The 10,265-nt window shown below is 45.4% G+C and overlaps 1 protein-coding gene across 3 annotated transcripts in view; it reads right to left on the bottom strand.

The window, feature by feature from the left end:
- The window catches only part of WIPF1 (WAS/WASL interacting protein family member 1), a 61,836-nt gene extending 54,256 nt beyond the window's left edge, over positions 1-7,580 (bottom strand). The window contains exon 1 of one of the 3 annotated variants that reach the window (XM_083630864.1): positions 6,740-7,580. The gene's annotated coding sequence lies outside the window, so the exon portion shown is untranslated. Of the gene's footprint in view, positions 1-57; positions 321-6,739 lie in introns of those variants that run through there. The other 2 variants (XM_083630869.1, XM_083630865.1) reach the window with 2 other exon arrangements.
- Between the last annotated feature and the right edge of the window lie 2,685 nt (positions 7,581-10,265).

Raw genomic sequence — 10,265 nt, forward strand, 5'->3', positions numbered from 1 at the left:
AACACACAGAAACCCCACCGCCCAAGCAAGAGCCAACACACTTTAAAAACGTCTTACCAGACACCAGCTCCTTCCTTCATCAATGCCCCCTTATGGTGACATCGAAGGAGATTGCTTCACTCCACTGCAAGGCGGAGCAGGAATCCAGAGAGGTCCCATGAAGCCGGTGAGAGGCAATTTCTGAAAAACTTCTGTGTGGTTTCCTCTAAGGGAACTATAGCTCATTAGCTTCCTTATAAGCATCAAAAGTTCCTTGCTAAGACAGCTTCCTGTTTGCAATCCTGTTTGCTTTTAATGCATCTCTGCAGCGGCTAAAGTTCTAAAACTTTTACAGAGGTTTCCATTATTTAATTATCCAACCCATAGCACAAGGCCGCTGTGATCCAAACACTTATTTCATTGTTTAATTTCCTGACATAAAGAAGAACCCTGACATAAAGCTGTTAGCACTATTCTCCCAGTTCCATTCAGAAACCAAACAATATCTTGTTGATTCCTTGCTGCACAGTCGGTAAACCCCTTGTGCCACATCCAGCACAATGCATACCAATGTCGCAGCCATACATAAGAGGCTGACTTCATGAGCGCCAGCATCAGAAACACAGCCTGCTGTCCTACTTTAGTAGCATTCCATGTCAATAACTCCAAGGGCCTGGGCAGATGTCATGCTAACCATCTTTTAAGTGGCGATAAAGGGACCAGAAGCAGGTTGCATGTTCGCCATTGACCTGAACCATGGTGGAGAATTACCATATTTTTTGCTCTATAAGACTCACTTTTTTCCTCCTAAAAAATAAGGGGAAATGTGTGTGCGTCTTATGGAGCGAATGCAGGCTGCGCAGCTATCCCAGAAACCAGAAGATCAAGAGGGATTGCTGCTTTCACTGCGCAGCAATCCCTCTTGGTGTTCTGGCTTCTGAGATTCAAAATATTTTTTTTTTCTTGTTTTCCTCCTCCAAAAACTAGGTGTGTCTTGTCGTCTGGTGCGTCTTATAGAGCGAAAAATACGGTACATCAGTTATCTGCGTTAATGCCAACATATCTAATGCGAACCAGGATTCCCTATGAAGGAACAGAGAAGAAGTAGCTTCAAGAACTAGCTTGCCTCCCTTCAGACAGTCACTACTTTTGGGTGGTATTCAGTCATATACTGCCAAATTCAGGTTGCACACTTAAAGCTGCCTTGGAGCTCTTGTGCAACAAACCCAATGTCCCTCACCATTTTTTGCAGTAAGGAAAGTGATGGGGAATTGCACTGGGAAGAGTAGGATAACCTTTGCATGTAGGATAACCTTTGAAGGAACCACTTTAACCAGCCATGATTACTATTCATGTAGATCAAGGTACCCAATGTGGTACCCTCAGCAAACCTCCGGCAAACAAATTGCTCAGTAAATAGCCAATGCTGCAAATTTTGTATGAACAAATCGGGATGAATGCTCAATCCACAGGTTGCCTGGAAGCAGATTTGGTTTCAAGTCCTAGGTAAGAGGGACTCCTGTTTAGCATAAAGTGGAATTAACATATTTGCTAATGCAATGCTTAAGGCTAGTAGAAGGGAAGTTAATAGGAATTCTATACATTACTGAATTCCATCTATCCTCCCAAGTTCTATTAGGAGTTCTACCTAGACTTTAATGCTTTAACTATGGTCTTTTCATGTTCATAGTTTGTGGGACACCATGGAGGGCACAAATCATCACTCTACCATTGTACCCGATTGATAATGGCAGCACATACATTCCCTAAATAAAAACAACGGACGGACAACCACAACATTTATTTAAGCCCCCAGTTAAATTGCTGAGTCTCCAAGCAACCTACGGGAAAACAGTTCAGTGCAACATTGCAAGACTCTTCTGTCCTTGCGAGAGAAGAAAAGAAGAACCACAAAATCTTATTGCGCCATTTCTGTGCAACAGTTATGTGTTACAGAAAAACCTTTAGCAATTTAATTCTTCATATTTTACTCAGTACTCCAGCAAGAACCAGTCCAACATTCATGGAGAAAACTTATGAAAGGAGAAATTAAACAGGGAGGAAATACTAAAGCCTGGGAAAGTAAATATTTCCATTTAAAATGCTTATTTCTGCATGCATGCATGCATAAGTCCCATTAGTTTCAGCTGGAGAGGTGACACACTCTGCCATCAGTGTCAATTAAACTTCAGGCGGATCAGACATCTAGCATCTCATTGTGTCACATGACAAATTTAAATCATGAGCCAGATGTAGTTATCTCACAGTTATAAACAATTAGGCAGAATAAATTTATTGTGCCCTAAAGGGCTAGTCAGTGCTGTCATTAAGCTCTTAATTGGAAATACCCAATTTACTTCCTACTTCCTTGAAAATGAAAACGAAACCCAGATAAGCATTATCAAGAAACTAGAAAAGAGAATATGAAGATAATTAAAAGTGAAATCACTCCTCCTTGCCCTGGAGCACCTTGTCACAAACACTGTTGTTGTTTTTGTGTGTATGCTGTGCCTGATATATATTTGCAGTTTTCACTTTGCAAACATAGGCTGATTATCCAGATTTAGTCATATTCGGAGCAAGCCCACTGATTTCAAGAGGCCTACTCCAAGTATGAGTAAAATTGGGTATTGCTAACAAATGGCTCCCCTCCCCCAATACTTTAATGTTCTTTAATAATGGGTTCCTTTTGGGAAATGCCTGGGGGTGGGGAAATGATAATTGATTCCAGAGAAGTTTTATCACCATCTCAAAACCGATGAGATTCAATCGAACAATAAGAAATGACTAGCAAAACGACTGCTGTTCCTTACAATTCCCCAGCGATGGCATTCCTCACAGCTGCTACAACAGAAGAACCAACATAAGATTGGCAGGGGAGTGGGGTGGAAAGAGCAACATATGGATTTGTAAAATAAGTTAGGGTTGCCATACATCCAGAATTTCCCGGACATAGCCGGGATTCGGCTGCCGGAACAGTGTTTGGGTGGAAAACATTCAGGAAAATCCAGCCGTATGGCAACACATGTCATCGGTGTCGTTTTTGGTGATGTTCCTTAAAAATAGCTCAAAGAGATTTTGCCAAAAAAAAGTTCAACATCTCTTGTGTCCAGATTTTCATTTTTTGAAACATGGCAACCCTAAATAAGTGAATGCATGCAGGGAATGTACATCACACATCTGCACAGTGTAAATGCCTACATTTGCTTCCAATGCAATTCAGGCTTCTTATTTAACCTTTGGAAGAGGCACCGGTAGATATGCAGGCTGTAAAATGTGCCTCAAAGCAACAATAAATCCTTTAACTAAGATCCTGGCATGATTCATATTATCTGCTGCAACTCTTTTGACTGTACAACTCACATTTTGCATGAAGGTAACTGCCAAACAGGCACGTAAGTTGACAAGCAACGAGGAACAGTACTTGCAGTCTCTGCCGTCGGATATTTTTCATCTTAGGATAGGTTGCTCAGAGTGGCAAACAAGCTGTACAACTTTGAACTCAGGGGTTAAAATGATGTCAGAGGTCATCTTGTCCACGCTGCTGCTGATACAGGAAACTCACTACTATTGCATCATTATTAGATATGGGCTTGTGTGTTTTTAACTGAACTTTTTGAGTATAATAAAATGGGTTCTTAAATGTTTTCAACATATATTCTCAAAGCAGAATTCTCAGCAGTCCCATCCAACGTGGCCAATGCTCAGGGATGATGGGAATTGTAAGTTCAGCCAGAGACACAGGTTCGTCAGACCTGTTTAGGAAGAGTAACAAAAGAGAATTCTGTGCCATTTGCCTGCAGCTGAAAAGCAACCCCTCCTTGAGAGAAAAGGAACGGGTAACAAACAATACGCTCCCATAAACACGAGAGTTTGCAAATAATGAAAAATCAAGTAATTTACCCCTCAGCAACTCAATAAAGATGTAACTTAGGGTCCTGACTTTTTTTTTTTTTTAATCCTCATCCCTGGGTCCCCCTCATTCAGCTCCGGCCCAAGACATTTCACCGCTTGAGGCAAAACAAAAAATGGTGCCCCTCACTGCTTTCCCCTCAGCTGCTTGAGGTGACTGGAGAAGGCCTGGGAAATATCCAAGGCAGTGAGGGAGAAAAGAGGCCAGGGAGGAGCAGGAGGCAGCAAGTTTCTTGAGGGCCTGGATCTGTTCCCCCTCCCAGCAGTACTCAGCCTGCTGCCTGAGGCGACTGCCTCACCAAGGTTAATGGCTGGGCCGGGCCAGGCCTGCCCTCAGTCCCTATACCTCTGCTCTGTCCTTTCAATATTTATTCATACCACCTCTCTTCCAAGGGGAGAGTTAGACCAGATGTTGGACTACAAATCCCATCATCCTTAACCTTCAGCCATGCTGGCTGGGGCTGATGGGAGTTGGAGGACAACATCGTCTTGAGGGCGCCATGTTAGCTACCCCCCCAGGTTATGACCAACCATAGCCGTATACGCTTAGCGCTGAAGTAAATTCACAGTCTGAACAGTCTTACAGTTTGCCATCCAAAGGGGTGGGGGAATGCAGGTTACTTCAGAATATGGCCAGTTCAGGCCCTGTTGTTGCGTCTGAGGAGATTCCTGCTCATTCTGCTGAGTGAGGCCCAAATCACCACACAATCACCACTCCAAACCGTCACTAAAACTAGCAGCCACAAAAAGGAAGAGGGTGGAATCCAGACGGCAACTGGGAAACAGAGCAAGGGGAAGTTGCAACACAACTTATGAATAACCGAGGATCTCTTCTCGATTAATTACATCGTATTTCCCTCTCCCTTTCGCCCGATTTATTCTTCTCAAACTCTTGTCATTTCAATCTGACTCCGTTTCCACCGTAGAGAACACAATTCTTCAGCGTTCCTGTGCTACATACATCGTTTTAGACATAATGCTCCTTGTCTTGAGAGCTAACGGTAACCCTTTGCACACTATTCCAGAAGCAGGACCCTGCTCATCTCTTGAGCATTTGTAAGGATGCGGGAACTGCAACAGTCAGCTGAAGGCTTGCGACCCATTTCATTTGAGAATACTTCCCGATCTGTTTTCAAAAGCGGGTGGAGTGGGAACAGCAAAAGCAACTGGGGATCTTGTCACATAAATCACACAAAATACAGAAAACAGAGTATTTGTACGCATGCCAGGGAAGAGGAGGGAAATGTTGAACTTTAAATTTATACATAAAGGAAATTGAAAGCCGTTCAATAGCCATTTGGCTCTGAAGCAGTTGCTAACATTAGCTCATGATAGGCACAGGAAGGAGGTAATAGCCAGCATCACATACTTGAGCAGAGCACTGTGGGAATTTTATAAGCGCCTCTTCTCTTCCGTCTTTTTTTAAAAAAAACCACACACCAACCCCCCCCCCCACCAAAATTCAAGAGATTCAAATGACTTGTACTAAACAGAGAAAATCCAATCAAATCAAGCATGAGGAAGTTGAAACCGAGACAGTGATGCTCTTTTATAGCAAGCTGGCAAAGTTGCTTGCAGAAGCCATTTCCAAGTGGTTTGCAGCTCACTCTAAGGCACAGCTGAGGAGATATGGAAGTCTGATTTGATTCACGCCTGCTTAGAAACATAGAGCTGTAGACTTGCAAGGGACCCCAAGGGTCATCTAATCCAGCCCCCTGAAAGCCCCCTGAAAGGGGGAAACATCCCTGGAAGTTCTAGCTGTGGGGAGGGGCATTCTCTCTCACACACACCCTCTCTCTCTCACACATTAAAACATCACTTGATATGACACTTATCAAACGCGAATGCAGAAATCAGCTGTAGTTAAAGCACTATCAAAACCCTTTTCCAAAACAGAGCCAGGGGGTGGAGGGGCTAGCCAGGTGGTTTTTTTTTTTGCCCCAAGTGAAGTCTCCAGAGGGGTGCAACTGAGGCTCGCAACATAGGCAAATGTGCATGTGTGTGTGCGCTAAACTGGGTCTTTGCCCCAGGGGAAATAAAGCCTAGTTTCATCCCTGTCCAGACACCCACAGCTGCCTTAGGTGAAAACAGGGACTCTCAAGCAGACACACAAAGCAGAGACATCAATGGAACATCAGCATGAGGCTCTGGGTCGTTCACAGTCGTGGGTTCGAATCCCACGTTGGGAAACTAAGATTCCAGCACTGCAGGGGGTTGGACTAGATGAACCTCGTGGGTCCCTTCCCATTCTATGGCTAGAAGGGATTTGATTCCATTTCTTTAAAAAAAAAAAAAAAGAGGCAAGGGTTAACGCGGGTTCTGGAACTGGGTCTACTTTATGAGCCACATCTGCTTACCGACGCCCCTCCTCCGCTCTCGGCGCCCGGGGGACGTTTCTAACTTAGGCAGGGGCTGCGGAGCGAGCGGCGGCCTGTGGGTCGCCCCGCCGGAGACTTTCACCCCTCTTCTACACCCCGCTTGCCAAAAAGCAAACAAACCACAAACCCTGCTCTGCTAAGCGGCGGCTCCTTGGCCAGATGAGCTCTGCAGCAACCCCGGCTCGCCTGGAGCAACAGGGGCGAGGACCGGGAGGTCGGCCCGGGATCTGCAGCAGAAATTTGGGGAGGGGGGTGGCAGAGGGAGAACCCCAGACTGGAGGCACCTCTCCCTTCTGCTGGTTTAGTTTTTGTTCTTGGGGTGGGGAGATGGGAGGAGCCGCCTCCCCAGCAAAAGTAACTGACCGATGCTCACATCCACACAAGTCAACACCCCTCCAAAAAAACAATCATAATCATCACCGTTATTGTTAATTGTTTTTTTTTTAAAGAAAAGTGTGAAGGATACCAACCTAAACTTCTACTCGCGCTCTCCTCTCCCCCGGAGCCATTCAGAGGTTGCCAATTGCCCAGAGCCCCTCCAAGAGAGAGAGAGAGAGGGGCGGAAAAAAGCCCCTCCCCTGATCCAGATGTTTATGGAAAGGCAGCGGCGCGAGCGGAGGGGGAGGCGAAGAGGAGGAGGAAGAGGAAGAAGAAGGCGGCGAGACAGATCCAGAGAGCAGCCCCGCCGCCCAGAAGCCGCTCCCCCCTCCGAGATCCGTCCTCCTCCTCCTCCTCCCCGGGTAGAGCAGATCTGGGGTCAACCCAGGAAAAGAGAAACGGGGGCGGGGCAAGGGGGGAAAGGATCTGCTCCCCCCCCCCCTTGCGGAGATCTGCTCAGATCCTGTGAAAACTGCGGACTCTTACATCCGCGGGTGGTGGCTGCCTCCCTGCCTGGGTAGGTGAACTTAAGGCTCGCCGTTGCGCAGGCGGGACCTTTCAGCCTGGGGTGGGGGGCAACCTATTTTTAGAGCCCTCCAGCAGGATCTCGTGTGGTTCTATTGTACGCAAAGCAGGAGGAGGAAAAAAAGAAGGGGTCCTTCTGGGCTTGTCCTGTATTAGAGGACCACCCCCCCATGCACTCCCTAGACACGCACACCGCCTCTTCTCAATTGCATTATGAATTGTTTACTTTTACGCATGGGTTCAACTCCCTGCAATGGTTCCCCCCCCACCAGTGAGCATGCGCGCGACCTGCAGGCATGCCCAGTATCCACCAGAAGCGCCCCCTGCCCGAAGCTGCTGCCCTTAGCCTGCCCTTTACACGCAGCGCCGAGACAGGCAGATCTCTCTCAGTCCGGATAGTGGAGGTGCAAAGGGCAGGGCAGGCCCGAAGGACAAAAAAAAGGCAGCGGCAAAATGTGCTGTCTTGCTGATCTAGAATGCAAAGAGGATTTATCAAAGGGTAGTTGGGAAACAAGTCCCGCCCGGTGCTGTTAGGCGTGACAGCCAAATATTTTTATTTTCCGAATGTGATTTAAATAGCTGTCGCTGCCTGCGCGCTGCTGTGCAAGAGACTACCCGGTAGTTAAAACAAGATGAACATGGAGTTAAGTCTTCAGGTATAAATAAAAAAAATATTATTATTATTATTATTATTCAGCAAACCCCCTCTGATCAAATCGGCCAAGACGTTCAGATGCATTTAATATCATAGAATCATTATTTTACTTACTGAATTTATATACCGCCCTATACCCCTGGGGTCTCAGGGTGGTTCACAGAATAAAATCAAGATATTAAAAAAAATCATAGGATTCAGGGCCATCTTTACCTGGGGGTGCAATGCGCCGAATTCTGGGGGGCGCCAAATGTATACCTACTGTCCTTGATTGGCAGCAGTGAAAAGCAATGGAGCGAAAGTCCCTGCCCCCATCCTCCATCGCTCTGTTACACTGTAGCATCAAATATTTTTAAATTTTTAATTAATTTATTTTATTTCAATACCACCCTATACCTGAAGGTCTCAAGAAAATAAGAGCTCAGTAAAAGTTAACTTGGGGTTAAGTAAAAGTTAACTAAATTTGGGGGCGCTGGGTGGATTTTTGCACCCCGGCAGGGCATATTCCAAAGACGGCCCGGATAGGATTCAAATTCTTTCTCAGCTATTTCATCCTAACAAAATGCACATTTGTTTGTCACTTTATATCACATCTATCCAAATAGATAACTTCTATCAATAGTGCTGCGTATTTTCTTTGGGCAGAGTCCTGGTGACTAGAACAGCTGCAGGAATTTAACTGGCATGGAGATGATGCAATGCTAGGAAGTGTCACCTGTGCAGTGTTGAGTTCTCCCCAAGCAAACCACCTCGCAGCTGCTAAAGGCTCAGGATCTCTGCCAGGGGGGGAAATAAAGTGTGGCAGTGGTTTTGGACCAGCTGTTCTCTGAATCTGACAAAGGGGCTGGTCATTTCTAGGGAAAGTTTGTTCTCATTATTTCCGGTCAAGTCTTTCAGCTGGGGTTCCTCCCCCACTCCAACATATCACACCCTTATGGTCCACATTAGCTAATCTGGAAAAACTCTCTAGTTGAGTGGACATGTTGCCCAGGATATGAATGTAAATATAAATAAATTCATACCCTAGGCAAAATGTCCACTCCAAACGGCTTACAATACCTCAAACAAAGATCAGTAACAACACTATCAAACCATGAAGCAAAAATACAGTGGTACCTCGGGTTACATTCGCTTCAGGTTACATACGCTTCAGGTTATTCCCGCTAACCCAGAAATAATGCTTCAGGTTAGGAACTTTGCTTCAGGATGAGAACAGAAATCGTGCTCCGGCGACACGGCAGCAGCGGGAGGCCCCATTAGCTAAAGTGGTGCTTCAGGTTAAGAACAGTTTCAGGTTAAGAACGGACCTCCGGAACGAATTAAATACTTAACCTGAGGTACCACTGTAATGTTGGTTTAAAAAACACACGACCCAATATGGCTAGAGCCAAACAATAAGGAGAAGAATAAGCAGAAGAGCACAATCAAAACCAAGCAGACGAAAAATAACTTTTTAAAAAAATGCCCACCAAAAATAGCAATAAAATCCTGGTAGTTCCCTCACTGAGAGAATTGAGGTTACAAGGAACTAGGCAGAGCAGAGGGCCTTCTTGGTAGTGGCGCCCGCCTTGTGAAACACCCTCCCATCAGATGTCAAGGAAATAAACAACTATCTTACTTTTAGGAGACATCTGAAGGCAACCCTGTTTAGGGAAGTTTTTAATGTTTGGTGTTTTCAATATTCTGTTGGGAGCCACCCAGAGTGGCTGGGGAAATTCAGCCAGATGGGCGGCATATAAATGATAATAATGATGATGATGATGATGATGATGATGATGATGATGATAATGATAACAATAATAATGTTAATAATAATAATAATATCCCTCCCATCTGGCTGGGTTGCCCCACCCACTCTGGGCGGCTTCAAACACATATAAAAACATTTTTTTAAAAAACACACCAAACATTAAAAACTTCCCTAAACAGGGCTGCTTTCAGATGCCTTCTAAAAGTTGTGTAGTTCTTTATCTCCTCGACATCTGATGGGGAGGCGTTCCACAGATGGGGCGCCACTGCCAATACAACTACAGTAGTGGCATATCAATAATGACTATGGTTTGGATTTTACGCCGTCCTATAGGAAATTGTTAGGGAGAGAGTTCTGCCTTTGAACACCATGACAGCCTTGGCATCTCCTCCGATTCGTATGGTTCTCTGAATTTGCCAAGGCCTCAGTTTCTATGTTTCATGTATCCATCAAGTCTATGAGCAGATACACAGTGTACATGCTGTATTCCCCCCCCCCTCTGGCAATACACCTTGTGCCCCTCCATTTGTAGACTGGAATCTGGATTTTAAAGCCATTGACTTACAAGTACATTGTATTTCTTTCAGGGCAGTTTGACTCGTGCGAAGGTGCTTTGTCCCTACGTACCCACAATATCCAAACGAGGTGCTTTGCTTTGAAACGCTCCCACCGGTGTCCATTGACCTCC

The sequence above is a fragment of the Podarcis filfolensis genome, assembly GCF_964270895.1.
Source record: "Podarcis filfolensis genome assembly, chromosome: 1".
NCBI lineage: Eukaryota > Metazoa > Chordata > Lepidosauria > Squamata > Lacertidae > Podarcis > Podarcis filfolensis.